General features: G+C 48.1%; 1 protein-coding gene across 6 annotated transcripts in view; it reads right to left on the minus strand.

Annotated features, from left to right (window-relative positions):
- The window catches only part of PXYLP1 (2-phosphoxylose phosphatase 1), a 72,481-nt gene extending 58,637 nt beyond the window's left edge, over positions 1 to 13,844 (minus strand). Inside the window, exons 1-3 of one of the 6 annotated variants that reach the window (XM_019645975.1) lie at positions 13,182 to 13,844; positions 11,792 to 12,006; positions 11,282 to 11,683 (exon numbers count right to left, since the gene is read on the minus strand). The gene's annotated coding sequence lies outside the window, so the exon portion shown is untranslated. Of the gene's footprint in view, positions 1 to 11,281; positions 12,007 to 12,590; positions 12,721 to 13,181 lie in introns of those variants that run through there. The other 5 variants (XM_019645976.1, XM_019645978.1, XM_019645974.1 and 2 more) reach the window with 5 other exon arrangements.
- Positions 13,845 to 20,118: the final 6,274 nt, after the last annotated feature.

Here is a 20,118-nt window from a genome sequence, read left to right on the forward strand (position 1 = left end):
GAACCGCTGTTGCTCAGAGCTCAAACTCTTGAGCGAGCTCTTAACCAACTGAGCCACTCAGCCGGCCCCGGCTTAGAACTCTTTAAGCAGGTAGTGGGATCCTGACAGGCTTCTTTTCTCATTTAGGTTTTTTTTGCATTTTCCAAATTTTCTTAAACAAACATGTATTACTTTTATAACCAGAAAAAACGAAAACTATAAGATTTATTTAAAATATTAAAAAAAAATTTTTTATTGGGGAACAGTGTGTTTTTCCAGGACCCATCAGCTCCAAGTCAAGTAGTTACTTCAATCTAGTTGTGGACAGCGTGGGGATTGAACCGGCAACCTTGGTGTTATGAGCACTGTGCTCTAACCAACTGAGCAAACTGGCTGCCCCGACTCCAAGTTGAGTAGTTGCCTCATTCTAGTTGTGGAGGGTGCATCTCAGTGGCCCACGTGGAAATCAAACCAGCAACTTTGGTGTTATGAGCACTATGCTCCAACCAACTGAGCTAACCGGCCACCGCTAAAATATTTTAAAACACTGTAGTTAAGCAAGAAGTTACCAGGCAGGTACATGATAAATTATAGAGAGACCAGTAGTTTTGAAAGAGTACCTCTTTTCAAAACTCAATGCAACATGGAACCTGATATGTAAGAAAGATAAAAGCAGTTTACTAAGAGAACCCAGGGTTCCCGGAACACTATTGGGAAATGCACTGTACAGATAGCTGAGGCTGTAAGGGCTGGGGGCGGGGGCTCTTGATGCTCAGAGAGAGGGCCTCAGGGAAGAGGCAGAAACAGCGTTACAACTAAAAGGGCAGAGAGGAGGTCAGTGGGCGTGCCTGATGTGAACAGGCATTTCGAGGGGGATATGCCATGTGTACAGAGGTACAAGAGGCGGAGGGCGAAGCCCACACTTCCCTGTACTGTTGACTGACAGCAGGCTTTATGCAGTGATTCATCAGTGACCAAGATGGAGAATGATTGGGGTCAGACTAGGTTCCCTGAAGGAGTAGGAAGCACAGAAGGTTCTGGAACACATGCAGGACAGGATGAAGGTGCTTTGTAGTCGTCACTGTCGAGCTGCTGACAGACACACTACTGCATATTCATCCTTCCCTTGAGTTACAGCCCGGTACCTGCAGCAAGAACACAGACAACCTTCTGGGCCTTGAAATAGCTTGCAGCTCATCATTACACAACTGATGGGTTTTGCCAAGGTTAAGCTGCATTTGGTCAGAATGGCAGGCTTGGCAGGCTGTGGACGTTCCTACAGTGCTATCCTAGAAGTAACCCACATTTCAAGGGCAACGGGGTTGGGGACCCCAAGTCACAGCGCATGGTACTTCCCTGGCACTGAGATCCAGGTCTTTTTCTCTGCCACCTTCCAGGTGTGGCACCTCAGGAAAGTTACTTCATCTCTCCTAGCTACAGTTTTCTCACCTAAAAATGGTGAGTCAAATATTCCTACAAGAAATATTTACTGACCATCTGCTATACGCCAAGTACAGTCATAGAAAATGGGGATCAGTAGTGACCAAATCATTCCAAAATTCCTACCTCCATGGAGCTTATATTCTAGTGCAGGGATCGGCAAACTGCGGCTCGCGAGCCACATACGGCTCTTTGGGTACATACATGTGGCTCTGAAGTAAAATTGAAAATGCAAATAAAACTATCATAGTTTCATTTATAAAATTTTTAAAGAATGTTATTCACCTAATGGCGATTTCATTTGTTTTATGGCTCTCGAATAATTTTTAAATTGTTGTGAGGGACAGGATTCGCTCTTCTGTCTCAAAAGTTTGCCGCCCCTATTCTAGTGGAATGTGAAATTATCCACATCATGGGGTTGTGGAAGGGGTGAGATAAGATATTGCCTGGAAAGCACTTAGGGCAGTAATGATTCTGCACCCCCCCCCTCCCACACACACACACCATCAAGCAATTCTTTGACTCCAGCTGGGTGTCCTACCATTCAACTCGATTCTGACACTAACTGGAGATGGCGTCAGAACTCACAGCAAAGGGCTGAGTCCACAAGACTGCCCCCTTCACCACTTCAGATGTCAATCACAAATCCAGATTGTCCCCTGTACTTCTGACCAACTGGCTATAAATTGGAGGTTCCAATGACCCCCTCTCTTTGGCCAGCTCACAGAACTCAGAGCAACATATTACTCACTAGATTCCTAGTTTATTATAAAAGGATGTAACTCAGGAACAGCCAGATGGAAGAGATGCATAGGACAAGGTATATGGGAAAGGTCGCATAGCTTTCCTGCTCTCTCCAAGCCCACCACTCTTCCCAAATCCCCACACAGTCACCAACCTGGAAGCTCTCCAAACCCTGTCCTTTTGGGTCTTTACGGAGGTCTCACTACATAGGCATGGCTGATTAAATCATTGGCCCTTGGTGACTGAACTCAACCTCTAGCCCCTCCCACTCCCAGGAGGTCTAGGTATAGGACTGACAGTTCCAACCCTCTAAACACATGGTTGGTTCTCCTGGCAACCAGCCCCCATCCTTAGGTTTTCCAGGGGCTTTCCAAAAGTCACCTCATTCATACAACAAAAGACACCATTATTGCTCTTATCACAGAAAATTCCAAGGGTTTTAGGAGCTCCATGCCAGCAACAGGAGCAAAGAACAAAGATGTACTCATATATATTTATTATATAAATTCCAATATCACAGGGAGTAAGGCTCCTTCTTGTTATTTTATTATTATGCACATTCCCTACAGCCCTTATACCCAAAAGGCACCCAGTAAACACCACAGGACTGGTCTGGGTTTCTGTCTTTGCCTGAGATTTCCCTACCTGGAGAAGCAAGCGCCCTACAATCAGCACCAGGCTTAGACGGTTCCTTTCTCTGCACCCTGCCCTCTGCCCAGCACCGTCAATTCCACCCTAATAAACAGGGCTTGGGAGGGAGAATGAAATAGAGCACCCTTGGGGCCATTCATCACAATAAAGGCAGCTGATGGCTCCTCTTCAATACCCAGGCTCAGCCCTCATTTCCTTGGGGAGAGGGAGAGAAAAACTGCTGGCGGGTAAGAGCCAGTCCTCTCTTCAGGCTCAGGCAGTGCAGACCTAGTCCCTGCTCGAGGGACACCCCTGATGGATTGCATGGCCTCAAGCAGCACCTGGTGGGCCTCATGGAGATGGCAAGGCAAGCCCTCACTTGGTGGATTTCAACATTAAATATTCACTCAATGTGCTCATGGGGTGGGTCATAGGCACAGCCAGGACCAATTCTGAGCCGAGTGGTCAGAATTATTGGTGTGAGTTGAAAGGAGAAAAATACATTGTAAGCCAACTTTAGAAGCTCATCCTTGGGGCTCGAAGAAAGCGCTCCATCAAAAACCTTGCTGGCACCTATCTCAATATGTAACAACAGTCTCAGCTTCCCTCACTGACGACATGCTAGTGTTCTGATGCTAGCTTCTATTTTTATAGCCTGAGTAATGCCCAGGCAAAGAACCAGACAAGAATCGGAGACAGAGACACAGGGCAAGAGAGGTGATGGCACAAGCCATGGGGCACATTCCCTACTCGGCCTCCAACAGCAAACCCTTCGGAGCACTGTCTGGGCCAGCAGCCAAGCCCTCCCCAAATTCGGGCCAACTTCCTCTGCAGCCTCATCTCCTCTTACAGGCCCAGGCCCTGCGCTCCCTCATGGCTAGGACCTTCTCTGCCTAGTTCATAGCTGTGTTTAATGAGTGAATGACCATACCATCCCTACCCAACTCCAGGACACTGAACTACGCCCAGCTCCTCCTGAAGCCCTGCAGCACCCCCGCTCCCCGCCCCTCTGTAACTCAGCGTCTGTGCTCCTTTCACTCTCTTAGCCCACATGCCTTCTTGATCTGGTTAACTTTTGCTCATCCTTAAACTCAGCTCAAATGCCACCTCCCCCAGAAAGCCCTCCCTGACCCCAAGGCTGGGTGAGGTCCCCCAGCACGGGGCAACCACAGCCTTCCCACAACACTCGTCCACATCACAGGCTCATGCCAACTTCCTTGTCCACCTCCCCCAGGGCTGGGCGGACACAGGGCTGAGTAAGCAACAGATGCTCAGTACTGTGTGTGGTAAGGACGAAAGGAAAAGAGGAACAAACGAAGGGCACCAAGAAGGATGCTGTGAAAGAACCTACAACACACTGAACAAGGACAAAACGCTAAAACTCAATAGATCCATGAGGGGATCATCAATATGTACTGAAAACAAATAGTAGGAAGTGGTCGCGAAAACATTTCCCAACGAATTCAAGTGGGAAGCCGAGGTCACTCTTGGCTGTGTCCGCTCCTTTCTGCCCCTCTGGACATGGCCTGGGTCGGGGCTGAAGAGGAAGAGACACTTTGGAAGGCTACGTGTGGGCACTTGAAAGGCTCACGGGTAAGGCGCTCTCACAGGCTTGGAGCTCTCATAGGCTCCTCTGGGCTTGGGGGGCTGATGGCCATTTCTTCCGGGGTAACCTCCAAAGGGCTGAGGGAGATCGACTAGAAGGCATTCCTACAAAGCTGTTAAGAACATGCCCTGGGTCAAGAAACAGGGATAATGAGGACCTTCCATGGTCCTGCTGGCCTACTTCTCAAAGGTGGGGACTGAGGCAGGGATGGAAGACAGATGATCTGGAAATAAGGACTATTTTTATTTTTGACTGGAGTCTTCTTAGCACAGTATTTCCTTCTAAGACAGACACCCCCAGTTGCCTCTCAATATTCATTCCTTTTTCTTGACTAAGAGAATCTTGATTTGGCAAAGGGGAAAGACAATGTGGCAGAGATAGCCAGCTAATCATGAAACTCGTATCGTCTTCCTCCTAGGCACAGGGCTGGACCACCTTTCCCAGCCTCCCTCACAGGAGGTCTGACCATGTGACTGAGCCCTGGCCAATGGCATGTCAGGGGAAGTAATTCGCCACCTCCGAGTTTGCTCCTTCCTCTTGTGCTGATTGATGCAAACAAGCATGGCAGCCTTAAAAGCCTGGGCCCCTGAATCACCTCTTGGAGGAGAGCCCCTTCACTGATCAGAAACAGCCATTTTGAACTTCGTGTGAGCAAAAACTAAATGTCTATCATATTTGAGCCATTAAACATATTTGGATTGCTTTTTTTTTCATTTGTGAGCCCACCTAACTATTCTGTGTAGCAATGTGCCCTGCTAACTACTCACATGGCTCACTACTCACTACTCACATTTTAACTGGGACACAGTTCTGGCTATGAAATGTCAGGGGAAGTTTCCTGGGTGTTTTGAGGAAAATGTCTACCTTTTGGATAAAAGATACCAATGTGGCTGGCATCTCCTTCCTGCAGCAGCCATTTTGCCATTCTGAAGGAAAGGCCAAGAAAATAACAGAAGTGTCAGTGCCAACATACATCAGCTGTTGAAACCAATGCCAGCAGCCACCGACCTTCAGACATCTTGTTACATGAGAAAAATAAACCATTACTTGCTTACGCTACTCAGGTAGAACTTTCCGTTACCTGAAACCAAACACAATCCTTACTGTTTTGCAACCACTCATTCATTCGCCCAACTTTTATAAAGGCCCTGTTTCATGCCAGCCCTTGTGCCAAGGGCTGAAAATTTAGAGATGATCTGGGTGTGGCCCCTGCCCTCCAGGAGCTCCCAGTCAAGCTGGGGCGACAGGCCCATGTGTGGACAATGCTGCTATGGTGGGAACCGGATGCTGTGATGGCACATGCTGTCCCAGGGGAGTGTGAGCACTGGGGAGCGTGGGCAGCGGGGGGACAGCGGCAAGGAGTTCCCGGCTCCCCTTCTGGCATCCTGCACACAGAGCAAACACTCCTCAAGCTAAAGAGTAAGTGGAAAGAATGTGCTGTGCTCAGCCAAGCCAACTGCAATTACTTACTGTACGCCGGGTCGTTAAACACCATCAATTAATGCAGCTGTTTCAAGATAATCAGCAGTCATTAGAGCAAGACGCACAAGAGGAGAAAATAAAAAATCATATGCCGTTAACTTAGAAAAATGCTGGGAATTATGGGAACTGAGGATAAGGCAGCCTTGCTTAGATCTTGCCTGCTGACGTTAGCCATCGCCTAAAATATCATTTCTTTCTCAAAGACACAGTCATTTTCCACCTTGAAGACTGCCAAAAGAAAAAAAAAATCAAAATCAACGTCTATGCCATAACCTTTGACCCTAAACCTTTCTGACCAAAGCTTTGATTTTTTTCAGGTGTTTCTGTTAGGAACTGTGATGGGGACAAACGGGGGACAAAAGGCCACCTACCTGGGAAATCCAGAGGCAACCAAGACCAGAGAAGTCAGGGCACCTGGGGGAACCTTCTAGAAACCGGAGAAAAGGTTTTCCTTCTTTTAATTCAATTCTGTTTACATACAAATGTTGTTGTTTTTTTTAATGAATATCATTATTTGCCATTTCTTTATTTTCCAAATGTGGGGCAAGTATTAAAAGAAAAAAAGACAAAGCCTCATTGACTTCAAATTCCAGTAGTTTAAAAATGAGTACAAATAAGCAGGCTTCCCATTAAGAGAACTGATGATCAGGTTTCCAGACTGACTGCCAACTTATTAGTATAAAGTACTCCGGTGCAGAGCAGAGGGGGTGCTAATCACACTCACAGGGCAGAGAAGTGCTCAGGTTCCTGAAGCAGCAATCACAGAAGGTCTCTCTAGTCCTCAGCTCTGTTACTGGAGGGCCTCTGCCAGCTCGGTGACAGCAGGGGCTAGTTAGGCAGACTGCCAGGCTCCCACATGGCACAGGGAGGACACAGGGAGCAGTGAGGGCGAGGTCTGAGCAGGAAGGACCTCCCTTTCCAGGACCAGTTATTAAACCCAAGTTATTAAATGGTTTCCCAGAGACCTTCACGTTAAGGAGGTTCCGGCTAGAAGACACAGGAAATACAGTGTTCTGGCCTCCTGCCTCGGGTCCCCTCCCTGCCCTCGGGAGCAGCTATGCCAGCGGTTCTCAACTGTCCTAATGCCACGACCCCTTAATACAGTTCCTCATGTTGTGGTGACCCCCAACCATAAAATTATTTTTGTTGCTACTCTATAACTGTAATTTTGCTACTGTTATGAATCGTAATGTAAGTATCTTTTTGTTTTCTGGTGGTCTTAGGCGACCTCTGTGAAAGGGTCGTTCGACCCCCAAAGGGGTCGCGACCCACAGGTTGAGAACCGCTGAGCTATACCATTCCTCACTCAGAGAACTGGGGCTGTGATGGTCTCTTGGGCGTCTGGGGCTGCTGAAGAGGCAGTCCTAAACACTGGCGAGGTTTAAAGCTCCAGTATGCTGTTGACCAGGACCAAGAGCAGTGCTGGCAAACCAAGTGAGTAAATATCGAGTTTGTGGTCTCTTATCACACTTCCTACTAACAACCTTAGGCCAAGAGTGATAGTTAAAACAACCAGCATGTGTCAGACACAGACCAATCAAATGTGTACCTGTCTTAAATAGCTGGCAAGGCCATGTCATACCAGCATATGCCAGCTAAAGGTTATCACCCCTTCCTCTCCCCCGTGGTCAATGCTAGGCCATACCCTGGTCTCTCACAGCCATGACAGGTGGCCAAGAGCAAGGTGAGCATCTGGGAAATGTGTGAATTACCATTCATGTCCTTATCTGTGAACTTAAGGGACGATGTGTGTCTTATCCATTTTGCTTCCTATATTCATCATCTCAGTGCAGTCAGTTGGAAACATGAACATATTTTTAGGGAACAAATGACTAGTAATAACAACTAACGTTTTTTAAAGCATGTACTATGTGCAAGGCACTACTCTAAGTCCTTGTCATATACAATCTCATTTCAGCTTCACAACAATACCATGGGGGTAGGTATTATTATCATCGTCCCACAAATGAGGAAACTGAGGGACAGAGAGAGAGGTTAAGTAACTTGCCCATCGATACAAGGCTAGTACTGTAATGGTAGATCCAGGATGTAAAGTCAGTCTGGGTTCAGAGTCTGCACTCTTAACCACTACACTGTGCTGAATACACATCCAACATCAGGTACGCCAGTACTGGGAAGTCATCAGCAGAGAAACTCTGACGTCCACCAACCTGGGGCCAGGGGTTGGGGGGGGAATCCTCCCAGGAGGTTTCTGGTGGTGCTAAGCATACACTGTTGCTGTTTGTTTGACTTTCAAGGAAAATCAATACCTAAGCCGGAGACCACCTATAATTTTCAAATAACTATGTAACCACATTTGGTTATCAAGCAACTGTAGCAGCAATATCTAGGTTTACATTGTAGTGCTGTTGAAGATATGTGAATTCTAGGGGAAGCCTTTTGAACCCCCCATGGATCTGTTTCTCCATCTCTAAGAAGATCCCAGACTCTCTGGAAGGATTGAATGAGATCAAGGATATAGTGGCCTATTTATATAACGTACTATATAAGCATTATATATGATCATAATAATTAGTATATTTCAACATCATGATGGATCAAAATTTCTATACTAATCAATCTATATGTGACAAAATTCTACACTTGCTTATACTTCTATGGATGGTCCTATTTATCTCTCCACACTTTAGTAACAATGTTTAAAGCTTAATAATCCTGTAAGACTGTGTCTCTCCATTATTACTTCCGAGCTTCCAGCCATTCCTACTACAACTTTAATAAATTTTCTCCACCTTAACCCCACTTTAGAAGCATAAAGAGTTAAGGAGGCAGTAAATGTTTTATTCCAACTTCAGATTCTCCTATATTAGCAGATGACAAAATTAGCAAGGAAGAGCATTTTATTTTATAATCAAAAAGCTCAAAGTGGTATGGCTATAGCTCTGAAGGCTTGAAGTTTGGGGTTGGATCCAAGAATGAGATTGGTCTAAGAAAGTAAGCTGTGGTTTTGTTGGCTGGAAAGACACCTGGCTCCATATAATTGAGGGGGAGGACAAATAGTATTCAAACTATTTGTAAATTTGGTATAAATGATGCCTCTAACCACACACAGGAGCGGAGAGAAGGGGAGGGAAAGGAGATATGAAAACTAGGTGCAATAATTTTCAGTTTAGTCTGTTCTTTAAAGCTCCGGTTTTTTATGCTGTTGATTATAGCTCTCTCTAAGGAAGTTGGTTTATATACAGAGGCACAGAGAGTGGCAAGCAAATGACAAAAGGTATGCCTTGTAATACAGAAATGTGAATGTATATGTTGGGGAAGTGACTGTACAAACGGAATTTTCAAGTTTCTACAGTTGCTACCACTGGATGTGTGAGTTGCTCCAACTCTCCCCTATCCCAGAGTACTAGCACAAAGGTGGCTCTACCAAAATGTATAGTGCGTAAGGATGGGGCTGGGGGAGGGGAGGAAGACAGGGAGGGAGAAATCGAGGGATGCATGGATGACCCAACCAAGAGGATATGGGTGAAGGTGGCCTCCTGGCTGCAGGAACTACTCCACAAGGTTCCTCCAGGTTCTTTTCTCAGTGCCTTTTTAATCATTAACTTCCTTCATGTTCTGGAAGGAAGCTGACTGGCTGCCATGTTCCTTCCCAAAAGTCAGTGGCTCCCCCACACAAGGCCCAGGCATTCAGGCATTCAGAGCAGCCTGCTGGTTCTGGGATGGAGGCTAGCAGGCCCGAGTCTGTGGCTCAGTGAGGCCACCCCAGCCCTCCAGCCTTTTGGACTCAGAGCAGAACCTGCAATTCATTCTTGGTTAACAGGTGCTTCCCAAACGCTGCCTTGCAGCATCTCCAGGTTTTGGGGCTTCCACAGGCCCTAATCCATCTGCAAGGCTGCTGAGCACGTTGAAGACAGGGCCCTGGGAGGCTGCTTCTGTCAAAACGCCCACCAGCCTCCCGGAAGGCCGCTGGCACCTCTTCTTCACCCTGAGTGTGGGTGCAAAGACCCTCCTAGCTGCTTCTCCCTTTGCCACTCCCCTGGGCTCTTCCTTCAGCATCTCAGGTGTGAGGTGACTCCCCCAGACCAACGTCGTTCAAGCCACCATTTCCAAAAGAGCACAAACCTCATTCAAAAACTTAAAATGGCTCACTGCTCTCCCACCTTTCTAAGCTTATCCCTCAGCTGGCTTTCAAAGCTTTCTAGAAACCAGAACAGTGGGCCCAGCAAACCTTATTTCAGGTTACTTCGGGAACATTTTTCCTGTCTTAGTGACTTAGCTCCTAATGGTACCCCTGCAAAGTCCTACTCCACCAACAAGACCCTTGTTCCAGGGTTGAAATTCTCCCGTCTGAGTTTTTAGGACCTTGGATATTCTCCCATCTTTTGCCTACCCATTCCAGATAGCAGTCTGTCTCAGTTCCTCCCTTCCTCCCTCTTTTTCTCTCTCACTCACAAGCTGCAGGCATTAATTAAACCTCTTCTAGAAAATAGATTTTCACCACCTGCAGGAATTCTGGGTAAAAGCCAGACCTGGAGACAGAGACAGTCTGGGTAAGAAAGATAAGCCCATGACAGCCGTGAAACTGTGAGCAGTGCAGGTTCCCACATCTAAGTGACATTCTAAATTCCAGCTCTTCCCAGATTCCTGAAAAAAAGGGGGCCCAGGGTGTCCTGCCCTCTCAGCCTCTGGCTGTATTTTTCTCCAGAGCTGACCTTTGACAGAGTCAGAAGAACTGGACTTTGACCCATCTGCCAGTGGGTCACGGTGGCCTCTGACAGAAACACCATTCAAAAACACCTGCCTCCCTCCCCCCAACAGAGCTGCAAGCCATATTGCCAGAAATGTGCAAGAAGGGGCGCTTCCAGCTCTGCATGGAAGGCAGTTATTGGGGGGGGGGCAGCGCCCACTGGAGTGAAGACGGTGCAATCTGAAGCAGACAGTGCGCTCTGCAAGTGGCACCTGGTGTCCCTGAGTGCTTCCTCCATCATGGGCAGGGTTGGGGGATGTCGAAGGGGGCTGTGGCCGCCGCTCAGGGCCCTTTAAGTTAAACTGTGGAGGACTCACCCCTCAGCAAACAGCCTTAAATCCCAGAGTGCCCATCACCCTCTCACCCCAATTCTGGGATAAGAACAACTGCTTTACTTCCTGAAAATTCTGGAGTCCCCACTGAGGTTAAGAGACCCAGCTGTCAGAGCCTGACCCATAAATTGAGTTATCTGCCCAAATACACACAGAAATGAGTTTGTCTCTAGTGAGAATGAATATATATATATATATATATATATATATATATATATATATATATATATGTAATTTGGCTAATTTAAGGGCATTTTGAAAATAGTGCAGCACAATGGAAAACATGGGTTATAGACTCAGATAGACTGGATTCAAGAGGATTTTTTTTTTTTTACTAGACAAACACTGAGTACCTACCAGTTACAGGGTGCCAGGCTGGGTGCTGGGGCCACAGAGATAGTTCCACCTCCTCCCGTGGCCAGTGGGTCATCTGATGGTCAACAGCTCATCACAGAGCAGAGTGGTGAGGGCTGAGGAGATGCCCGGAGGAATTTGTGGGTACTCCAAAGGAGCCTTCTGAACCCCAGTGTGACCTGGGGCTAGTTACTTATTAATTCACTATTTAAAGGTGAATGAATATTGAGCTAATTACTATTCAAGCCAATCAAAAGAAAAAAGACACCGATACTACAGTTTCACAAATGCTCACTCAGGGTGCTGTGCTCCAGAGGCCAGGTGGTCCATCTTGCCCTTGGTTCCTTGGTGCCCCAAAGCAGCCTCCCACACATCAGTGAAGGAGGGCTGGGCAGGAACTAATCCCTAAAAGAGACATACCCCATACATGTCCTTTCTCTGCAATAGGCAATTAATTTGATCCAAGACTTAATGAAAGCCAGGAGAAGGGTGGGGGTAGATTCACGCACGCACTGGCTTTCAAGCTGTAACCATGCATCTCCACCTCTCTCCAGGGAACGGGAGGCTTGTCAAACCATCTGCTTTAAACTTTCTTCCCACAGATGTCCAGACTGGGCACCAACGCCTCTGAGGAGGAGTGGTTGCCAAGCCCTGTCTACAGTCACGTCACGTTTTTAAGGCTGGGCTGGGCACTGTCAGTTCCACACTCGGGTTCATCCGGGGGCCTTCTGCAAAGAGCAACAAATGTCCCCAAGTTGAGAAGTCCTCTTGAGGCCCCCTTGGCCATCCACCTCACACTTCTCCGTTCGCACCCATTTGATTCCACATCTCTCCCGATTTACTTTTTGAATGCTTACAAAGCATCCTAGCCTTCCCACGAAGACACTGGCCATCCAGGCGGTAACAGCCTCACTCCCCTACAGGGCCGTTTCACTACAGCTGAGCGCGGAGCCCAAGCTGGAAAATATGGCTCCACATCCGCCTGCACTACTAATCCTTTAACCATCCACAGGTACAACTTGAAAGACCGCTGCAGCCACAAAGAAAGCAACCTGCCCCAAGCAGATGCAATTGTGTGTGTATGTGTGTGACAAAAGATCGCGACATATCCAAGTTCACGAGCAAAAGCAACGCCGTGCGGTTGGAACCACGCAGTCCTAGCCTGAGCTTCCTTCCAGGCACGTCAGCCTGCGCACGGAGCGGCCCTCCGAGGGGCCCCAGGAACCCCGCAGACGCCCGGCGCAGGTAGCTGCCAGGAGGAGCCAGTCCCACCCCCAGAAAGGCCGCGGAAAAGTTGCCGCCGCCTTCTTACCTGGAGACGAGAGGGTTCGGAACTGCCCGGGAAGGGGGGTCCCGGGAGCTCGAGTTGCGGGCTGGAATCCCGCTGCAGGAGTGCGGGGGCCGAACCGGAGCGGAGTGGAGGGGCGGGGACGCGGGGTGGAGGCAGGCGAGGCAGGAGAGGCGCGGGGCTGGAGATGTTGAAGCGGGAGGCAGCGGGGGTGGGCGAGGCGCCCACCCGGAGGTGAGGGCGAGGGCTTGGGAAGGGGGCGGCGGAATCGCAGGACGGATTCCAGGGTACTGTGGCTTGGAGAGGGTGCTGGAGCTTGGGGAGGCAGCGGGGGTTAGGACGAGGGGCGTGCGGGGGTGGGTGGCTTGGGGAGAGGGAGGCAGTCGGGGGCCTGGGGTTTCAGGAGGGCGCGGGATGGAGGAGGGCGCTTAGTTGCGGGGCTCCAACCAGTGCTCGGAAGCCGACCCCAGCCCCACTGCCACTCTCCCACAGGAGACACTGCCGGGTCGTCCCGGCCTCGGGGCGTCTAGAGGACTCCCCCAGTCTCCCAACTCCAGACCCTGGGATGCCTGATCGCCTGTGGTCTCCGCGTCGCTTATCCCCAACGGTGACTACCTGGGCCCCAGCTCGCACCGTGCTCACCGCCCATGGTCCGGGCCGGGCCCCAGCTCCGCTGCCGCGCGCCCTCTTCGGCGCTCGCCGCCTGCTCCGCCCGGCGCGAAGGGAGGCGAGGACCGCGCGCGCTGACCGCGGGACAGCGCAATAGCCCACAGCGCCCCCTGCTGACCTCGCCGCGCTCGCGGCTCGGCCCGCCCCTCACCAGGCGCCCTTGAGCTCCGCCCCCGGAGGCGGTGAGGCGGGGCGGTCCGGCTGGGGAGAAAGGCGCAAAGGGGGTTGCGGAGGGGACGCTGAGTCTTTGAGGCCAAACACAGCCCCCAGAGGCCGGCCAATCTGCAGAGCACCCAGCCGGCAAAAGCTACGGCCACGGGCACCCGAGTGTACAGTGACCGCGGCCACATGCGCGCAGGGCTGCTGCGCGCCTCACAACGCCAGATTTGGGACTAGGGACTGCGCGGACGCTCGCCTAGGCCGGAGTACCCAGATCCGGCCCGGGCCCGGGGCCCTAGTGTGGATGCCTTTGGGCCGTGTGCCTAGCCCGGCGCCACCCTGATCTCGGTGCTGGGCTGGATGAGCGTGTTTGGAATCCGCCACCGTCCGGTTCCCATTGCCGTGTGGACTGTGTGGACCCAAAAATGTAACGATTCTCGCCCCCCCCCCCCTTCAGCCTACTCCACGCCTCTCTTCCGGCGCCGACCACATCCGGCCCGGTGTGTCAACTGGAGACCTCGCTGCTACTCGGTCTCTGGATGCTCAGAGGGCGCCCCCCCGGATGTCGCGGTCCGCGCAGCCTCGCTCCCAGCCCCGAAGCTTCCTCGGAGCAAGTCACTGAAGCACTTGACAGATTTCTACAACTCCGTGAGGCATCTGAGAGTTGAACTTGATTGGATACCGCATTTGTGGGTCATTTCAAATGTTAGGTTCCAGCTGGTGGTGATTCCTACATGATTTCTCTGTGGGAGATAATCTGACCAACTGCGATTGTCAGAGAGGCCTTTGGTGTCAATTCGATGTCTACAGGGAGCCCTGGCACACTGGCCTTGAGCAAAGCAGACACTCGTCAGTATTTTCTATTTACCTTCAAGGCACACTTTCTGGAGGAGCTAGTCATTTGGCCTCTAATTGCACTCCTGTATTGATAGCTCCCAATCTACACACTACACCCAGATATTTTACCCATATTTCTACCTACTCTCTGGTTTTCCATCTCAAATCAGCATGACTTCCACTAAATTCCCTCTCCCCAGCTCCCAACCCCATCTACCCTGTGCTTCCACCGTTCTCCCAGCCACCTGGGATACCTTCCTCACCGGAAGGCTGAATGTCCAGTTCCGTGTTTGCTTCTAAACCCTGCTAACCTGCCCTTCTCACCTCATTCCCTGTCCTCAGCTCCTTCCTGTCCTGCCTATTGACACAACTCCACCCAGTCCCTGAACCATGTATCTCCCAGCACAAAATCTTTTACTTGCCTTTAGTATCATCCCAGACTTTCCTACCTGGCTCTCAGCCCACCCCCTCCCACCCAACACTTCTTTCATCTACAGGCCCTGGTGATTCCAGGCTCTACCCCTTGGCTGGTGCTGCCTCCCTCTTCCCAACATGGTTAGTCAGGGCACCTTGTGCTGTAAATGACAAACAACCCAATTCACACTTGCTTAAACAAAAAAAGAATTGATGGACTTATGTAAATGAAAAGCCCAGGACACATGTGCTTCAAGCCTGGATTTAATTCTAGGGACTAAAGACTTCAGGGACTGACTGTGCCTCTCTCAGCTTTGCTTCCTTCCCTGTGAGCTATACTCTCAGGTCCCATGTGAGACCCCAGCAGATCCAGGCTCACAACTTCACAGCAGTAAGTCCAGCAGAAAAGCAGCTTCTTTGCCAACCATTCCCACAAGCCATGGGCCTGACTCAGATGGGCAGGATTGGGTCGCCTGTCCATCCTGTCCTCCCAGACACGGTGACCCCATGTTGAGTGGGTCCCTCTTTCTCAGCTACCTTCTCATCCCCCACGGGGAACATGGGGCTGCTCCGGGATCCCTTCTCTGTCACAAGGGCACTGAAAGTGACTCAGAGGCACCACCTGGAACCATTTCCCCACAAAATATGCCACACCACCACTTTGCTTTGCTGCAGCCCTTCTGTGTTGGCACGAGGCATCCTGGGGCGGACTTCCAAATAGGAAGTGGGACACAGGCCATCTCTGCTTTCAGCTTCCGCCTCAACCTACCTGGGACGTCCCACTTTATACCATACCCCTCCCTAGGTCAAGACCTGGCACAGCGGTGGCCGCAGGCCCCTCTGGGAAGCCACATGTACTCTGCCTAGACTGATTCCTGTCTCTGTCCTCACATTTCCTGTTCCCTGAGGGCGTCTATGCCACCCTCCATTCTGGAGGCGGTGTCTTCTTCCTCCTCCCTGTGGATTTTGTGTTCTGAGTGGTACCCACCCTGCCCTGCCCCTCAGGGCAATAACAGCTCAGGGCTGAGCCATAAAGGAGGACGGGGCTATAAGAAAAGGTTCCTATAGGGAAAATATATATGGGAAGCCTCTCAAGACCACTACCCCCATCAAACCTCTTTCCTTTGTGGTTGCTGAGGAGGTAGGATGTCAGCCTGAAGCAGCCGGTGGCCATCTGGCCAGCACCTGGGGAGGGTGTGCCAGAGACTGTTGCAAACCCAGCGGAAAGCAGAGTCAAGAGATAGGCAGCTTTCTGTCATGCCTGAAAGCAGGACCTGGATTTCTCAATTACATGTCCAATAAATCCCCCGCTTTCCCCAAGCAAATTAGAATTGGTTTTTATGTCACTTGTAAGCAAGAGTCCTGAGTAGTCCAAGCCCATTGCATAAGTCCTGGCACATTGGTTACTGCAAAATAGTAACTATTATCATTATTCGTCTGATAGAAAAGCAAGCATGCCCATGGATGACTGTAAAAGAGTATAAAGGAAAAAGTGCAGAGCCTTTGGCTCATAACCATGGTCTCCCCTTCTATTCCCAGCCTGCTCCTTTGTCCTTTCCACATACACTTCTTGGTCCTCACCCCCCCGCCCCTGGGGAAATGCTCAAAAATCACTGAAAGCTGAACCCACCCATCTTATAAAAATAGGCCCAGGTTCACCCAAGTTATGCGTTTTCTGCTAGGCAGCATTTGCTGTCATTTTACACGAGCAATCTCTGCCTAGACAGAGAGCAGCCAGGGAGCAGGTGCCCATCCATCTTCAATTCAGTTTCAATCCGTTGGGCAAAAATTGAGCAAATATTTGCACAGCCTCCTTTGATTTGTGCTATGGACTTAGAGAAACAATGGGCTTCTGTTGCCACCGTTAGAGGGACTTTACAATGGGGGAGGACAAGTCGTCTGGGACAGAGACTGAGGTAACAATACCAGGGGAGTTCCCTGGGGGAGGCTGTAAGTTCCAAAGCCTGTGCTTATCGCTTCTCGGCCTTTTGGCTAAGATCAAGTGCAAAGCCTGTGCTGCCTGCAGTCTTGCCTTACTACAGAATTATACATCTGCACAAAAAACACTTGTGTCCATCGCAGTATCTAGGTTTCAAATATTATTTTAAAATTCCATTTACCATGGAATTTGTTTCTCTGATTATAAAAGGAGTGCCCACTTCCTGTGGAAACTTGGAAAAATACAAAGTACCTAAAAATAAAGATGAAAAGAAAAATAATTCCTAATAAATTTATGTCAATTAATATAGTAGAGAATATCAAACGAAGATATAAACAGAGAAAATGGTCCCATGCGTGTTTCCACGCCATTGTTGGCAACCCCAGGGCCTGAGGGAGAGAAAGATCTTGCAAAAGGCTGAAGGTCATTTCTTAGGTTCTTGCAAAAAATGCTGGACTCTCCCTAACACATGTATTTTTTTTTAACTGTAATCTAAGCCTCCCAGCTCCAGGGTGGTCTGTTCTCTATTATTTATGTATGCATGATTCATTTTCCCAGCTACCAGCTGCAATCCCTTCTCCCCACCCCCAGTAGGCTTATTATATTGTCCCCTTCCCCTCCTGAGAGCAACTAGGGAAGGCAAACTCATTTTATCATCTATCTGGGTGAAATCTAATTACAAAGGCAAATCCGGAAGAATAGTAGAAACACAAAATAACTACGTTAAATAAAAATAAGAGATGGCGCCCGAACTTCAAAGTGAGCCAGAAAATCCACAAAGAACTGGAGTAATTTGCTGAATCATAGGTCCAAATATTCATTTTTGCCCTCTAAACTCTGAGCCCAACCGAAAGAAGTTTCTAAGGAAAAAAGAAACGAACAAGCACTGGGCGAACTCACACAAATCTCACTGAGAAAGCATAAAAGGACAACAAGGATTTGGGCTATCTATTTCATCTATACCAGTGCCTGGAACATACTTGATAAAAATTGGATGAATGGATGAATGAACCAAGAGTCTATCCCTCTCATTTTACAATTAGAAGCCAGTCAGAAAGGAGACAAGAGGAGAGTGGGAAGCTGGTGGACCTTTCTGCAGTTTCATAGCCACTTGGGAGACAAAAACCTGAATTCCATGTTCATGAAAGAGGTGGGGTCCAGATAGCACCCTGGACTTCCCAGTTAGGACCCAATACAGAAAAGATGGAAGCCTGAAAACAGCCTTAAAATGCTGAAAGAAAGTAATTGCCAATGCATAATTCTATGGCCAGAGAAAACAAGGAATAGAGAGTAATCTTCTTCTAAATTAATCACAGTGACATAACGAGAGAGCCGGGACGAGCATCTAGGCTTACTGAATACTTCAGGGTCCTTTTCACTGCACTATATATATATATATATATATATATATATATATATATATATATATATATGTATATGTATATGTATATATGTATATATATATGTATATATATATTTATGTTTTCTCTAATATATATATATTTGTGTGTGTGTGTAGATATATATGTTAATATGTATCTATAGCTATATCTATCTGTATATCTATCTATGCCTGTCTATATCTACATCTCTCTATCTCTCTCTATCTCTATGTCTATCTCTATCATCTGTATTAAACCACTAAATGAAAAGATAATCTCAGTATTTTCGGGAGAGGAGCTGAATACATTTATCTTACAGTCAGGTTGAATATTTTTGGAAGTTGACTTCCAAAGCCAGATGGAATCACCTATTCTCTCAGTGTATTCGGGTTACTTATATTTTGAAACCCTGGCTGAGCTGACTGGGCTCCGAGTTCCTTTGCCTCCAGCCCAGACCTCTCTGTTGAGCGACAGACCAGAACATCCAATTGCTTACTCAGTGATTCCACCCGAACCTCCACAAACTCCATCCTAGTAAGACTGAATACTTTATCCGATGTTCAGACATGGTGTTTCCTATCTTAGGGAACTCACTGCTGCTGCTTTTCCTGGTCTTCAAACTAGAGACATGGGAGATATTCCTCTCTTTTTCATCCCTCATGTCCAGTCCTTTCCAAAGTCTTGCTAATCACATCCTTCTTAGATATTCCTCCAATTTGCCCACTTTGGTTCTTTCCATCAGCCCCATATTCCAAACCACTGATCCACTGTCTATCACTATAGAGTAGTTTGCATTTTCTAGAATTTTATATAAATGAAATCACACACTATGTATGCTTTTTTCGCTGGCCTTTTTCACTTACTTAGCATAATTATTTTAAGATTCATCCATGCTGATGCGTGTATCAGTAATTTGTTTTCTTGCTGAATATTATTCCATTGTAAAAATACACCACAGTTTGTTCATCACTTCACCTATTCATGAACATTTGGGTTGTTTCCAGTTTAGGCTATTACAAATAAAGCTGGTATGAACGTTTGTGTACCAGTGCTGTTACTTGTACCACTGGGCACATGCTTTCATTGCTTTTAGGTAAGTAACTAGGAATGGCATGGCTGGGTCATATGGTAGGCATATGTTTAACTTTTTAAAAAACTGCCCAACTGTTTTCCAGAGTGCTTATACCATTTTACATTCTCTCCAGCAGCATATGAGCGTTTCAGTTGCTCCATATCCTTACCAATGCTTGATATGGTCAGTATTTTAAATTTTAGCCATTCTGGTGGGTATGTAGTGGTATCTCATTGTGATTTCTTTTTTTAAGATTTTTTTATTGGGGAATTGGGGGGATGGGAACAGTGCTGGGGAATTGGGGGAAGGGGAACAGACAAGTTGCTGTTGTTTTGTTCTTCAGTCTAGTTGTGGAGGACGTTGCTTCACTGGCCCAAGTTGGCACCATCATTGCGCTCTTCCTGGGCGAGGCACATCAGTTGCAGGCTTCTGGACTGCTCACACATGGTAGCCCATGGCAACCCACTGCCACAGGGGCTGCAGCCTATGCCATAGTCGCCGGCGACTCAGGGCAGCCCAGCTCCAGGTTGAGCTGTTGTTCAGCATCTTAGCTGTAGAGGGCAGTGTCACTGGCCCTCATATGTGGGATCCGAACCGGGGCTCTCTGGCGTCCCAAGCCAATTCTTAACCAACGCGCCACTCTGCCGGCCCTCATTGTGATTTTAATTTGCATCTCAGCAATGTTTAATGGTGTTGAGCATCTTTTCATGTGCTTATTTGTCATCTGTATATCTTCCTTGGTGAAGAGTCAGTTCAAATCTTTTAACAATTTAATAGGGTCTTCTTCTTCGTCTTCTTATTATTATTGAGTTGCAAGTGTTCTTAATATACAGAGGGTGCCTGTATAAATTCAAAAAAATGAATACACATTTTAAGAAAGGAAAACTGTTAAAATTGTAATACTCAATATATACCGATAACAAAAGATGAATACGAGTCACGTTTGACTTCTGCAATTACAAGAGGTGCTCAAAGTGGTTACTATCAGCACTAGACACTTCTGATTATGGTGAACTACTGCTTGAGCAACGTTGACCAAAGTGTTCACTTGTATACATTTTTTTGGCACCCCCAGTATTT

The sequence above is a fragment of the Hipposideros armiger genome, unplaced genomic scaffold (genome assembly GCF_001890085.2).
Source record: "Hipposideros armiger isolate ML-2016 unplaced genomic scaffold, ASM189008v1 scaffold_96, whole genome shotgun sequence".
Lineage (NCBI taxonomy): Eukaryota > Metazoa > Chordata > Mammalia > Chiroptera > Hipposideridae > Hipposideros > Hipposideros armiger.